At 40.2% G+C, this 15,427-nt stretch overlaps 1 protein-coding gene across 6 annotated transcripts in view; it reads right to left on the bottom strand.

Annotated features, from left to right (window-relative positions):
• Positions 1–6,396, bottom strand: part of LOC146565662 (neurexin-2-like) — a 143,866-nt gene extending 137,470 nt beyond the window's left edge. For 2 of the 6 annotated variants that reach the window (XM_085288978.1, XM_085288976.1), the window contains exon 1: positions 5,868–6,391. The gene's annotated coding sequence lies outside the window, so the exon portion shown is untranslated. Of the gene's footprint in view, positions 1–5,867 lie in introns of all 6 variants that reach the window. The other 4 variants (XM_085288974.1, XM_085288977.1, XM_085288979.1 and 1 more) reach the window with 3 other exon arrangements.
• Between the last annotated feature and the right edge of the window lie 9,031 nt (positions 6,397–15,427).

The raw sequence follows: 15,427 nt of genomic DNA, 5'->3' as shown, positions 1-15,427 counted from the left end.
GAAAAGATCCTATTCACTGATTCTTTCCTTCACACACAAGACACAGACACACACACACACACTCCTCTCTCCTCTTCACCAGCAATGCAACAGAACAACCTGGGTTAATCTTGGGTAACAGCTTCTTGGCCAGGATCAGAAAGCTCCACTAAAACCCAATGAATGTTGACACTGATACAGCATGGAGCCTCCTCATACAGGTAGGACGCAAGAGACAAACTCCTTTATAGAAGCAGCCGCTTCAGTCAAGGATAAGATTGATTTTGCAATGCAGCATTAGATGAGATTTCCGATGCATACTATAACAAATTAGCATGAATCTGTTCCCCATGAGAGACGCCCGAAGACACAGATTGAATTGAAATAAATGACTGTCCCAGTGTTTACCACACCATCCCCGACGCTGCAGTCCGCTGGTCATCTGAGTGTGACAGGCCTGGTTCAGGCACAGCAGAGATCAGCGTGATGGATGGACAGTCAGGCAGCTGATCAATTGCCTCCACATAAATCTGTCATCCACCTTAATGTGAGATGATAAGGAAGGAGAAACGAAAGCTTGCAAGACTTTGCTCTTTTAACCCCAAGTGTTACAATGCAATTTACTATGGCTGGCCAGGTTTCCTGCTCTTATTTTTCCCCATACATAAGCTTCCTTTCATCGTGAGTGCTCACATTCCTTCTAAGCCAGAGTCCTGTGGATATTAGCTTGAAAAGATTAATGCCTTTGCTGGTGAGAGTAATGTCTGGTATGAAAGAGAAAGATTCATTGAGCAATCTGAAACTAAGACAGTATAAGACCTCCGTAGCCCCGTCAGACATCTCTGGCAACAGATCTGATGCAAGTTCAATCAAAACATTTCAGTTTGCCTTACTGTAGCATCCCCCACTGACCCAAACCCCCCACCCACCCCCTTTTTTTCAGTTCCAACATTATGGGCTGACTCACTGATGAAGATAATGTGTATTACTGTACCAGACTGACAGTCAGCCAAGGTGAATGTCTGACCTTCCACATGTCATCACTGTTTTAGTGGAAGAAACAGGCTTCTGCGCACACTTATTTAAAGATGGCACTGATGTACTGTAAAAGAAGCTAACCCAGTGCTCTCATGAATAATGCATTGGATCCAGTCTGTTGTTGGACCTTTGATTTATTTTTTTCTTTGACATTCATTACTAAAGCATTTAGGAATGCAAAACCAGATATGAGGCTCGCCAAAGTAAAAGATCACACAAGTTTAGAATATATCAATATGCAGAAATGTGATGATATTCTAGGAATTACTGGCTCTTTTTAATAAATAAAGATCCACAGTTTGGGGACACTGAACTGTAAATATTTCAGAATTAGGAAAACAAAGACACCTCTAATAATATTACGGTGTGCCTGCTAAGTTGCCAAACAATGGGTTAGATAGAAAATGCAGATTTGAAATGATACAGTAACTGGAGCACAGAGAGTAGTTTCTGTTCTTTGCTCCGGATTTCAGCAGGATCTTGTTGCATTGCTGTTTTCTGAGCACCGTAACTGCATAATGTACTGACAGGGTGATATTGTGTTTTATATCTCAAAGGGCACTGATTATGCTGCCTGGGCACATTTTGGGTAACAGTGCAGTTCCCTTTTCTCATGTTGTCACACGGTAGCAACGATGGACGAGCTGAAATAAATTTGCAATGTATTGCAACACTCCTGAACATGCAGAAGACACCTGAATGGAGCAGAATAACAATCCTGCTTTCTTCACCTACTGGCTCATGTATCCCAAGTTTAACAGTAAATGCTTATTATAAATATCACCTTTAGGGGTTTTTTTTATATGCACTCCAAGAACTCATTATTCTTTATGCTATTTTCATTTGGAATTACTACGGTGCCATGCAAAGTTAAACTGTGAGATTATGAACACTTACTTCGCTTCTGTTTTCCTCTGCTATTACTGCAATACAATAGCCTCTTAATCAAGGCCAGAGGCTGATTGGAGACTGTGGTGTCAACCTTAGGAGCCCATTAATTACAAAAAAAAGTTGTGTGCACCATAGAGTGGTGGTGGAGGGAATGGGGGTGGGGGTGGGGGGTAGGGGTGAGTACTGTTGTACAGGAGCATCGTCTTTTATGCAGCAGAAAATGTACCAATACTCCTGAAACAAAGTGTCAAAATGTGCCGCTAGTTCCAGAGACTGTCTAGACTTCATAACTGATAACATCACAAGTTTGAGGTTTCCTCATTCTTCTCCCCGCGCTGTTATTCCACCCCCCCAAAACAGCACATAAGCATTTTACATTTCGTTATTTGTTGCACAGCCAAAAAAAAAAAAAAAAAAAAAACTAATTTCAGTCTCACAGCATTTCATTAATGAGAACTAACGGAAAGAAATACCTAGCAAATGTCATTCCTTCTTCATAATGGCTGCACCGTCGTGCTAAAATATGATCTGGTGCAATTTTTTTGTCATGCACATATTTAATGAATTACAGCTGAGCTTTTCAGAAAACATTTCTGTCACGACGCCTCCCAGTATGACAGGCCCTGGTGTACCAACCTTTGCTGATTCCTGAGTAGCATTCTGCTTACAGAAAATTACAGACCACCTTCCGCTCCATTCCACCTACTGTACCACCTGCGGTGAAAATAACGGGCAATTTCACTGTCAATTATTTCACAGATATATAACAAGACCAATCAAGCTTTCTAAATCAGTTGCCGCCACATATGAAGATTATTATTTTACTTTTCAAAATTTCAGTATCCATATCTGGACTAATACTGTCTTACAGCCTTACAGCTACCCTTTAAAACAAGTGGCACAATGACCCAGATTGCAACTTAACCAACAGCGCTGCTGGTTTCCCAACTCTGACTATAGGACTGCTGGCTGTATGACTTGTATTGTGCGTAGGATTTCAGTTGTTTAAGTATTTTGTTTCAGTCATTTGAGCAAAGTTCATTAAATATAATGTGCAAATAATGAAATAACCCCAACTCCCCAAAGGTGTAGCGAGACAAAGATCTCAACTGTGACCTTTTTTTGTCTTCACTATCCAGGGACATAATCCCTGTTTGGCTGCGCAGCTGGCATGCAACTGAGTCACGCGTCAGCCCTGATTAGAAGCAGCAGTGGTCCGCGGGCCCCGTTCCTCTGCCAGAGCCAGAAGTGGAAAAGGCCAGGGCCACCACTTTCAGTCTGTGGATGTGACCTTGATGGGGTATGATAGAGAGGAAGCGACACGATTCGCAATGCCGCACAATATCTGTAAACTTCCACTTCCCCAGTATGCACGCTGAAGCTATTGAGCTGTGACACACGCACACACACCATGTCAACTCTGCCCTGTTGTTATTTCAAGCAGTCTCCTCCTTCACGTCACCCAGTCATCCATCTCTCTTTGCATATTGGCTGGTGCTTTAGGCACGACATCTTAATTCTAAATTTCCTTTTCATACTTAGCAGGCACCATGCTAATGTAAAAAATTCAAATAAGTGCAGCTTTAACAGATAATGGCTCAAATACATTCCAGCATTAAGCTTAATGTGAAGTAATGTGGATGCAGCTTAATACTATTAACAGCTATAAAATAATTTCTGATATTATTTTCAATTGAATTAATACTGGTTGTATTATGTGGGTAACAGCAGCTGTGACGTCAATTAAAAAAAAAACAACAAAAAAAAACTAACTCTCTGTCCAAACCCTTAAGTCTCACTGGAAGCAGCAATGGAGACAGATGTCTTGTGAGCCAGATTATAGCAACAAGAGTTGGGAAAAGATGACACCGAAGGCATAAAAAATACTAAATGATGAGCAAAATATTGCCAGTGGCATACTCTGTGTCAAAACAGAGCTGATAACTTATAAAAATAAACACAGGAAATTTGCTGCAAGCTGCACATACAAAAGATGAAAAAGGGAAATTAAAATAGAAAACAAAAAGGCAAGACTGTGACACACCCTGCTGTTGCAATGCTGCCTGGAAATATTATCATAAAAAAATACCCAACACACACACACTATATACACAAAAAGTCATGCTCTGCATTGCATAAGTCCATTGTTCAGGTTTGGAGCATTGCAAGCCTTGGTTGTTGTCAACACAGCTCTCATTTAAGAAAACCAAGTGCCTTACTAAAGAATAACATAGCATTTAAATGAGTCTGTCAGCCAAAGCAGCAGGGATTTAAGAGTGTTGATGAGAAAATGTGCAATCTGAGATGCAACACTTGTGCGCTGTCCACAACAGAGGTGCTAAAAGATTGCATGCAACGATAGTCAAGCACAGGTGGTTACTTACTTTAAGTGAAAAGCATTTTTCATGCAGCTACCTGAGTTGTAAATACCTAGATTTTAGAGAACCAAGTAACAAAATGGATTGGATTACAGGTGGAGTAGAATTTGCAAAGCAAATTGGTTTCCAGGGTGAAGGGAGGGCAGCAGCACTCCTGTGAAATGTGCAGCAGCAGCATAGCTCAGAATCTTGGGCACCTCCCCTCTTTTTTTTTGATAAATTAATCTAATTACTGGGGCTAATATCCAGCTGTGACCTAGACTCGTTACCATTTTAAGCGACAGCACTGAAGACACTCAAAAAAAAGAAAAAAAGAAAGATGATGTAATTAAACTGAATTACAAGACTAAGAATCTGAACTACACCAATTTACGCAATCCAGTGAACAATAGCAGATGATTAACTAGTGTCTGTTTCTGTTCATTCACATTCATCCAAGTAATAGATGCAGCGTGGTATGTTAGTGGTGATGATTTGCTGTCAATTGTGTAAAGGGGAGGAAAAAATAAATACATTTTTGAAAACAAGCTCCAAATTGAACCACAGCACCTCATCAGCGGCCAACGCTTCTTAATTGGTGCTACATAACCTGCTGCGTGGAAGCTGCAGATTCCTGTGGGAGCATAAATAGGCCTAGTGGGCTACAGGTTTGAGCAACTACTCTCATCACACAAATATATATATCAAAAACATATCAATAATCATAATTTCCAGTGCACAACTTTCTCAGGTTTTAAAGATAATATTAAAGTGAAGCTGCTGAGGATGCAAAGGATGTGACAACTGTTTTACTCCACTGTTCCCTCCCTCTCTCTCTCTCCCTCTCTGTGTCTGCCTGTCTCTCCTTCTCCTATCTTTAAACTGGCCAGTCCTCTGGCACAGAACATGAAATCCCTCTCAATAATAAATAGGCTACCTCGAGCATTTCGGAGACAAGGGCCCTGCGTGCTGCATGACTCAAAGACCACCTTAACTTCACTTTTTTATATAAAAAATTAATACCTAGCCATCCCGGCATGTGGCATCTGACGAAATGAAACAATGGCTTGTGCGTGTGTGTGTGCGTGTGTGTGTGTGTTGTGCAGCCTGTATTCAAAGGAAAAGCCCCCGCTGTATGTGCTGTAGCCTAACCACAGGGCATGTCTGCCGGCACGCAATTAAGCGACCTCAACCGCAACCGTGTTGAATTTGGAAACCATACCTCTCCTCCACCCTCCCTCAACTGACTGTAAACACGGATACAAAAAAGCAAAGCGTTAGAGAGAGAAGGGAAAAGGCGGCTTGGTTTTTAAATGTGATTATCTCTCGTTGCTTTAAGTGAAATCTCCAAAAGAAACCTCAGGAGAAGTGTCCATAATTGGTGAGCAGCAGCCTATCGCCCCCCCCACAAGAATTGAAATGCAAACAATTCTGGACCACTGACATTGAAAAACAAAATAAAAATAATAAAAATAAAAACACACAGACACTGATACAGCGAGGCTTATCTTGTAGCTTTCTACTGCAGCACGCTTTAAAGCCAATTATCGCCGTCCATAAGGTCGTTTCTGTGTAGGAGGTGTGCGGTGTCATTTAGCCTACCTGTGCATCATCCAGCGATCCGACACATGGATACAGGGAGGGTTTGATTATTCCAGCCAGGCAAAAGACAGGGAGAGAGAAGAGAGGATGAGGAAGAGGAGGAGGGGGGAAAGGGGGAAAAAAAATCCTAAATTGAGCAGAGATGAATGCGGCAGATGAATAAGCGACCTCTGTCTTCAGAAAGGATATTCTTATCTTCAAATGTTGCTGTGTAGATGGAGGCAGGCGGGCAGGGAAGCCCAGAGCTTCTCTGTACAAACAAAGATGCTTTCTCTCCTCCGCCGCACCGAGGGCAGCAGCAGCAGCAGCAGCGGCAGCAGAGCCGTCATTCCCCCGACACTTGATGGTAATAGTTTGGTAGGTAGCTTATATGGGTTGAGGGCGCGGTCAGCTGCTGTTGACCAATCCCGCTTCCCATCAAACTATAACAGCAGCGTTGCCATGGAGGATTAAACGGCGTTTAACCACAGAAATGTAACCTGCAATATTTAAGCAGGTAAACTGGAATTTCCATCACGAGTATCATATTAAGTGGGATATCTCAACATAGGAGTGCCATCCTATTTTTAAGGAGGCGGTTCAAATGTTCAACCAGATCCTGCCTTAGGTCTCTTCGTGTTGCCAGAGTGTCCTTGAGCAAGACAGATGATCGGATTGTGGTCACCCCCCCCCCCCCCCCCCCCCTCCGCCCCCACATCACCACTAAAACTAGTCCCCTTGCTCCATTCTAGGGTCCACAGCTCCATGTGTGCCTTAATGAGCAGCTTACTCATCCAGTTGCCATCTTTGTTTGACATCATGTAACAAAACACACCGTGGTGTCATTCCTACATTAGCAGCCTCCCTCCACGTTCACCTCCCCCCCACCAACTATTTAAAGCACGAAAACTTCCATGGCTCTGAGGGAAAGTTTTTTGTTTTTGTTTTTTATAAAAAAGACTGTCCAAAGTTAACAGTGACACCAGTGTGCAGGCTGGGGTGTAATATTTCAAGCTGCTATCATCCCTGTAAGTGAGCGAGTATGGATGTGAGCTTTATTTACACTGTAATTCTTAGTTCTGCTCAAATCACATTAAATTAATGGCAGGAAAGAGAAGAAAGAGCAGGAAAAGTAAAAAAAAAAAGTTTTAACTTTTGAAGTTGATTTTTGTGTAAAATGATATGAAAAAGGTAGTAGAGTACATTTAATGCACAAAAGCAAGTCAGCTTGCTTTATATAAGGAACACAGACACACAGACACACACAAGCAGACAACACAGAGATAAACTGCAAAGACTTCACACAGGGTTATATAAGTCTTCTGGTGGAGAAAATCAAAATTTAACCTCATTATGTTGGAGTGAGCTGTACATTTTCTGGATGATACTTCAAGTTCCTTTGTTTAATCATGCTGCTTTTCCATGCTGGAATTGGATTCAGAGAAACTGAGGACATTTGGATTTGTGCAGAAAGAAAAAAGTGAGGTCACGTATCAGTTTTCTATAACTGCTGATTCTGTATTCACTATCCTACATCAGGTCTATGCAGCATGCTGTGAAGTGTAGAATATTTGACTTATTGGTGATGGTTGACTCACCCATTTAAAACTCTAAAAGCCTGTTAAGGTGAGCCGGTATGGGACTAAGCCTTCCTTGTGAGACAGATAAAATCAAAGCAATCTTGAGTCTGAGGATGACAAATGAATAATGAATGTGCTGAAATGTTTTTACCTGTGAAACAATTCAGTCCAACTGAGTAAAAACGGGGTTGAATATTTTTACGGTCACATTTGCTGCTAAAATCAACAATATAGCAACGTTCATGATTTAACACAGAGGGAAATTCAGCAATGCATACATACATATATATAGCCATGTTATGTCCTTATTATTCACTAGCTTGTACACCTTTAGCAGCAAGAACTTTGAGAACTTGAGATAATGGTTTTTGTATGAGTTTATCAGTCTCTCACATCATTGTGGAGGGATTTTGGCCCACTTTTCTTTACAGCATTGCTTTATTGCATTGAGGTTTGCAGGGTTTTCTTTATGAACAGCTCTCCCGAGGACCAGAGCACGTTAGTCGGGTAGAGGTCTGGACTTTGACTCGGCCATTTCGACACCTTGATTCTTTTCTTTTTCAGACATTCTGTTGTAGATTTGCAGCCGTGGGATCGATTGCACAGATGGATACTGTGGTATACGAAAGAGTTCATGGTCAACTTAATGACATCAAGCTGCCCATGGTCCTGTGTCTGCAAAACAAGTCTAAATCACATTTTTTCATAAGTCTTGTGGTTTCTTCAGATGCAACTTTGCAAACCTAAGTCATGCTAATGCTGCCATGTTTGTTTCAGAGAGAAGACGTTTTCTCCTGGCAGCACTTCCAAGCAAGTCATATTTGGTTGGTTTTTTTTGCAGTTTCTCTGAACATTATTCAGTCTAACCTTGAGGTTAATTTGCTGGGCGGCCCAATCCTGGGAAGATTGGCAACTGTCTTGAATGTTTTCCATGTGTGAAAAATCTTTTTTTCATACTGTAGATTGATGAATTTAAAGTTGTTTGGAAATTCTCTTATAACCCTTCCTAGAATTCTGGACAGCAACAACTAATTCCCTTCTTGGCATCGTGTTAACAAACACCTGAATACTCCAGACCAAAAATCTGCCTCAATATATATATATATATATATATATATATATATATATATATATATATATATATATATATATATATATATATATATATATATATATATATCCCCAAAAAACTAATGGAAATGTTAATGAAAGTAGTATGGACTTCAACAAATGCAACTAAATCTGAATTGAAAGTGTGTCCACTTGTCACCACAACTCATCTGCCTGCCAGTCACATAGTAAAGATGGTGCACTGCAGTCCAAACAATGTCCTCATCAGACGTCTAATTATTTCAAACCCGTATTTAAAAGGCAAAGTTCACTTGCTTTTTGGAGGTGAAATGTCTGCAGATCACTTGCTGATTTTGCATGTACATGGCACAGCAGCTGACAAAAACATCCCCTTCTTGTCATCATCTTATCTTACCTTTAACATCTCTCCTCAGCTTTTTGGACCCTGGATATGCCTCCCCCCCCCCCCCCCCCTTTCTTTGAGCACTGCAGGGACTTTTCTTGGCAGTTATAATATATGCTTTGAGTTGCTACTGTGAGTTTAATGGCAAGGCTGAAGACATGTTGCTTCTACAGCAGGAAATATAGAAGGTCTTATTTTCTTTATTACACTAAATCTTATTTCTGTGTTATCATTACGCTTTTATCCCCCCTTCCCCTGTTTTTGGGATATAATCAGCATCTGACCAATAGAAACCTTTATTGTGAATGTCTGTGGTATTTTAGTCTGCACAACACCTTACCAGACAGCAGTGTATATTTTAGTGACCAGTCAACGGCAATTATTGATTTTTGTTCTGGTCTAAGGCAGAGTGAAGCTCTGCGGCCTCGATGAGGAAATGGAGGTGCACATCTCTTGTGCAAAGAGCAACAACTGCAATAAAATATTGAACAACTTTCATAGGAGAAAGTCCTGAGGGTTTAAGAAAAGTATGCATATTACTGAACTTGCTTTATGGGATTCAGCTGCAAAAGTTTATTTATTTATTTACATGTATTTTATTTGAAGAATGTTCATTCACCAGTGCAAAACATTCCTGTGGCTTGTGCCGTCCTTGTGATAGAGTCTGGAGCAGTTCAAATAAGCAGTAAATACTCAAAACAAGCCAGACACTCTACCATCATAAAAAGTGTGGGGCAAGTACAGTTAACAAGGATTCCTAGCAGGTAGTAAAGTAGCCAACCAATTAAAAGCTGCAGAGTATCTTAACTGCTTTGCAATAGTGCGTAATAGTCATTATGGATTAGAAGACATACTAATACATAATGAGCCATTATGCTGAATTAGTGCAGCAGGTCAAATTTGAAGTAATACCAATGTATAGCAGTATTCCTATTATCATAATGTTTGAACAACAGTATTATTACCAACTCGGCTCATTGCTTTGGAATTGTTATGGGATAATATGACACAGCAGATACAAAGACAGGAAATCAATAGGCCTTTTCACAGAGGACATTTTGACATGTCACAGTTGGAAAATTACAGGTGTGAATGATATAATTAATGATGGTTGAATTCTGTTTGGCAGCTTCATTTTCAGGGTCCTGGTGTGCTGGCACTTTGACTCACTGTTCAAGGCTTTATCAATTTATCAAAATCTGGACTTCCATGCCAAGAACAAAAACAGCTTATTTTATTTTATTTATTTATTTTTAGGTATTGAACAAGTAAAAAAAAAAATTGTTATTAGATATAATATTATTTAGAATTATGAATTCCTAATGTTGCTGAAATATTTTGGGGGAATTTGTACAATTAATTTCTGCATAACAATGTGTGATTGTTGTCAAAACCAACAAAGACAACGACAGTTCTAAAAAAAGATTTGAGAGGAAAAACTATACTCTAGAAATGGTGGAGACCATACTTATGTCAGTAACAATGCCCAAGATCAAGTTGACTGATTATATGGTGTCAAAACTGTAACTACAAGCTTCTACGTTCTTTCAGGCTGATAGCTATGCCAGCAAGTCAACTGTGTGTACCCAAGTGGGTCACAGTGGGACACACTAGGCTGCTATGCTAGTTAACCAGCATTAAATGTCAAAGTAAATTCAATTGAATTACATTTTATTTATATAATGCCTATCACAACAGCAAGGTGCTTTATATTGCAAGGTAAAGACCCTACAATGATAGAGAGATAACCACAACAATCAAACGACCTTTTAGCAAGCACTTGGTGACAGTGGGAAGGAAAACGCAGAATCAGGCTCAGTGAGGGGCAGCCATCTGAGGGCAAAAGAAATAATAACAGGAATAACAAAATAAATAATGACAATTCAAGTGGAAGTTACATTAATTAATCGTCTCTCCCAAAATTTAAGGCTAGGCTGTGGCTCAGGTAGTGGAGTGGGTTGTATGCTATTTGCAAGGTTGGTGGGTCGATCCCTAATTCCTTGAGCTGAAGTATCCTCAGGCAAAAAGTTGCCCTTTATGCTCCTTTTTGATCAACAAACTGATACTGCATCCCCGATGTGTGCGTGTGGGTGAATGAATGTTGTAAAGCACTTAGGCATGAATAAAAGTGCGTGACTGGGTGAATGAGACTTGTAGTAGGAAGTCCTTTAAGTGCTCAACTGAGTAGAAAAGTGCTATATAAGTACCCGCGTGTTTACCATCTTCTTTCTTTTTCGCACTCCCAACTCTTCTTTATTTCCACTGAGTGGCTTTTGTTGTTGTTATTAGGTGTGTTTAAACAGAATCATGCACGCCACTTGCAAAGAGAGCGAGTGGAGTAAGATGGAGCCCCTTTAGGGAAATCAGGTCTTACGTGATATCATTCCACACTTTGCACATTGCAGCTTCAGTAGTTTAAAGTTTGTCAGCCCTTGGGGGCACCCCACTGGCCTGGGACCCCCAAGCAGTTGTCTGCCTTGCCTGGTGGCAAGCAACACTTCTGATTATTCTACATGATCAAACATTCGCTCAGTTTGAGAAAGGGTGGAGCTTTACCGAAATATACGTGACCAGGGTGCCAAGTGGAGTTCCTGCCAGGTGACTGAAGGCGCTGTCTGTCAGGTAGCGTGTACATGCTCGCACATTCCCGGTAAAGAAGTTCAGAGATAAGGATTAATAACAAAACGTCTGGGTGTGAATCATGAGTGGGATTTTTCTAAAATCAACTTAATAAATTTTGATGCCGTTTGATAGCTTCATGAAACTCGATGAGGAAACTGAACCAGTCCTTCATTCATCAGTCAGCACTTTTCTATGTGTTGTGTCGAATATATATTTAATGGGCTGATATTGCTCACTCCTCATAACAGGTGCAGTTGCTGGTACTGCCAGGTCCCCTCTGCACTCACACTCACTCCACTGTGACATTTCCGGATTTACCACCAGATGACACTATTCCTTCCTTTCCGTCCCGACGTCATGTTGACAAGTTCACGGATAAACAAGGATGGGGAGCGGGAGAGAAGAAAAAAAAAAGCATTTCACCTGAGTAAAACACTCAGCAACTTAATGTCCCCTATGAACCCGTTCTCTTGTGATTCATTGCCAGCAGTGCAAATCAGATGATTGGTGTTCCATTTTAACGGTGCACAACAGATATGCTCAGTGTGTATGCAATTAAACGTCTTTTCAGCCATCTGAGATAAAACTGCATTTCACACACGCACACATGCACACACACAAGCCCAAGTACTTATCTTGTCTGGCACTATTAGAAATCATTGCAGGAAGACTGGAGATAAACGATGTATGAAAATTAATTGAGCAAGTTCAGATTTTACAGTTTAACAGAACATATTTGAAACTACGTAACTTAATTAAAGTTAATGCATTATAATAACAAAACACCAAGGCCTTCTAGGGATTGCTGGTTTGCAGTCTTGTGTGTGAAAAGCAATGTGCGCCAAGCAGTAGGTGTTGTCCTTAATTTTCGGTGAGATGTAAACAAAGATGCTCACTCTCACCAGGAAAAGAAGAGGAAACAGACTCAGTTCAACAGCCTGGATGTCAGTCTTTGAATGGAGCAAGAGCGTGAATAACGGAGAACTGCAGCCACATCAACATCAGGTTTTAAATTTAAACTTTTCAGGTGTTTGACTGCTGATTTGGGTGGCGGGAGTGTTGAATGCAGACAAGTGCAAAAACCATTCAAACAAACCCCAGAAAAAAGTAAACATTTTAACTGGAACATTGCAATGCCCCCTGCTACCCATTAATCATTCATTTTCTCATATCTGTGCGCTGAACTAATGCAGTCTCTGGTGAACTCGCCCATGCAAATCTTTAATACGAGATTCTGATAAATCTCGTATTAAAGGTTTGTGAAAATGAAAATGTTTTTTATTTTGCTTAAAAGGGGAGGAAGTCAGGCAAATATAGGAATATAAGAAAAATGAAAGGGGGAAAAAAGGCATCTGTGTAAAATCTCGAATGTAAAAAGTTGCAGAGAAACACAAAGGCGCAAGACAGAGATTGCAACTGAAAATGTGGCACATCATTTCGTGTGAAAGCTTTCAGGCAATTTATAACCGTGCAAAGAGAGGTTTTCTCTCATTGTCAGCTTAGACTTTTGAAAAATAAGGTGAGAAAACAAAAATCCCCAGGAGTTATTCTAAGCCAAAAAAAGAGACAGACTTAACCCGCGAACAGTGTTCATAAAACATCATTAGAAATGTGCTTTAAGAAATCAGTTCACATCAATAGGTAAACTCTAAATGAGACATATTTTAATATTGCCGTTGCTGATTCCAATTTGCAGAAGTCAGTGTTGCTCTCAGCAGCAGCAGCAGTTACTGTCCATTAGCTGCTTTACTTTAATGTCTGTCAAACATCATGGGCACTTTAATAACTGAGGTTACTCCTGGCCAATCAGAGCCTTCATTAAAATCACAGTTAATATTTCCAGTGGAATAAAAATTTAAATGTAAGCTAATTAAATGTTCACATGCCCGATTATTACTTGATGGAGAGATCGTAAATAAGAGCAGAAAGAAGAGTTTATTTATTTATTTATTTTTTAAAAATGCTCACCTTTTGCTGGCACACTTTCTGCAGAATCTGTGTAAAGCAATTGTATTTGTTGTTGAAAATTTGGGCTCTCATCAAAAAGTCAATGCATTCATTGAGTTTAGTCTTGAAATGCTTGATGTACCATTTGACAGAAAAGCCAGTAGACATGCAAGAACATAGTTTGCACATCATTGTGGATAAATCAGGGGCACGCCAGCTTCAATCTGTCATCTGCTATGTGATGTTCTGGGGTCATTTGGCATATAGGAAGATTAAATAGGAAACAGCAAATGTAGACAGCTGTATGTGCTTGTGTGTGCGTGTGTGTTCTAAGAATTCTTCAGTTGATGCACAAACGACCATGAAGCACTGCCAAGCAGCTCAACTACCACCTGCAACTTGATTTCTATTTAGCTGCTGTCTAACTGCTGTTGTGCTTGACAGCAACAACAACACCTTTTTCTTTCTTTCTCTCCACATCTAGTCCAATCAGGCGACAGAGTGGGGAATGGTAAGAAAGACAAGATAATTTAATTTTATTCCCAATACTTTTCCTGTCAACATTCATTCAATGTGCAGCACAATCTGGCACAAGTAGACACTGAAATAAGAGTCACTCTTTCACTAAACAATTTTAGTCCAAAAGCAGAACCCGTCTTTTAACAAGATGATGATAATCACATGGCACCGCATCCCGCTGAGAACAAGCTTTGCAAACACTGCTTTCCCCTCTTAAACTCGACTCCAGCTACTAGTAATATAGCAGTGTAGTCTACTGGCTCTTGCTGACATTAACAGGATACGCCTTTCAAATATCATGGCCTTTGGGACTGGGTCAGGGTTGCTATTTATAGAAGGTCAAGACTTTATGATAGCTTGGCGAGCTGGAGTGATAACTGAAAATAGAGTGGGTTTTAGTTGCTTCACTGCAGCTGATTTTGTGTCTGTTATTGCTTCAGGCTTTGAACAGATGTGACCTACACATACATGCACTGGATTACTGGTTTGTGCTGATAACTGATAATGCAGCTATGTACAGTAGGAGTGAAATGACAGAGTAGAGAGACAATTTTAAACTTTGCAGTAGAGGTTTTTTGGATTGTCAGAGACATACTGCAAGTACCCTGTAACTGCCCTGTACTGCAGTGGCTGACAAATAGTGTCACCCTACAGTGTGATTATTAGCACACTTTGTAGAGCTTTGCTTTCAAAGTGCCACAACAAACCTTTTTTTGTAAAAATATCCTCTGGTAGCCAAACAGTCCTGCAAAATATGGGGAAATTAAGTGAGCTGCTGGAGATATTATCCGTAAGGGGTTCTTAAAATTTTGATGACCCAATGTTTGATTCAGGGGTGCACACATTAAATACTAATACTAGTTTAGTTTTTCTAATGTTTCAGTTCACAGGGTGATGTTTTATTTTGCTGCTCTGATGGCTAGAAAAGAGGAATTAATATGGAAGAGAATATTGCCTTGGTTTTGTTCTTTCTGTGCTGCTATATGATAGTGGGGCAGGAACTGTGGATTCCCAGGATGCTTGAAGGCCGCTTAAGATGACACCAAGGGTCGCCAGTGGCCTGGGAGCTGCACTTTGAGATCCTTGAACATAACACCAGGCTAATACAGCTAGACAATTTAAAATAAAAATAAAACTGGAAAAAATACAATGTAGCAACAGATACAATCCTGAGTTTATGGCAAGTAGAATATTTGTACAGCTTATTTTAAATTATTTGATCAGCTTACCTGGAAAGTTTTAATTTTGTGAGAGTAACCACAGTAAAAACCTCCCTTCACTATATAGTGTAAATGACGTCGACTTGTACAATTCTTTGTTCTGATGCCAGTAACACATAACAGATCCCAAAAGGGACTCTTAGTTATCTGCGACTGACATAACTGTGATGTGACATCCTCTGTCCTCAGCATACGCTCCACCCTTTTACCTTAAACAAG

Source organism: Mchenga conophoros, linkage group LG10, assembly GCF_057382185.1.
Source record: "Mchenga conophoros isolate Kocher_MC1m ecotype Shallow Benthic linkage group LG10, M_conophoros_male_GT1.1, whole genome shotgun sequence".
NCBI classification, from domain to species: domain Eukaryota; kingdom Metazoa; phylum Chordata; class Actinopteri; order Cichliformes; family Cichlidae; genus Mchenga; species Mchenga conophoros.
Note: the sequence above shows the minus strand (reverse complement) of the source record. Positions and strands in the feature narration are given on the sequence as shown.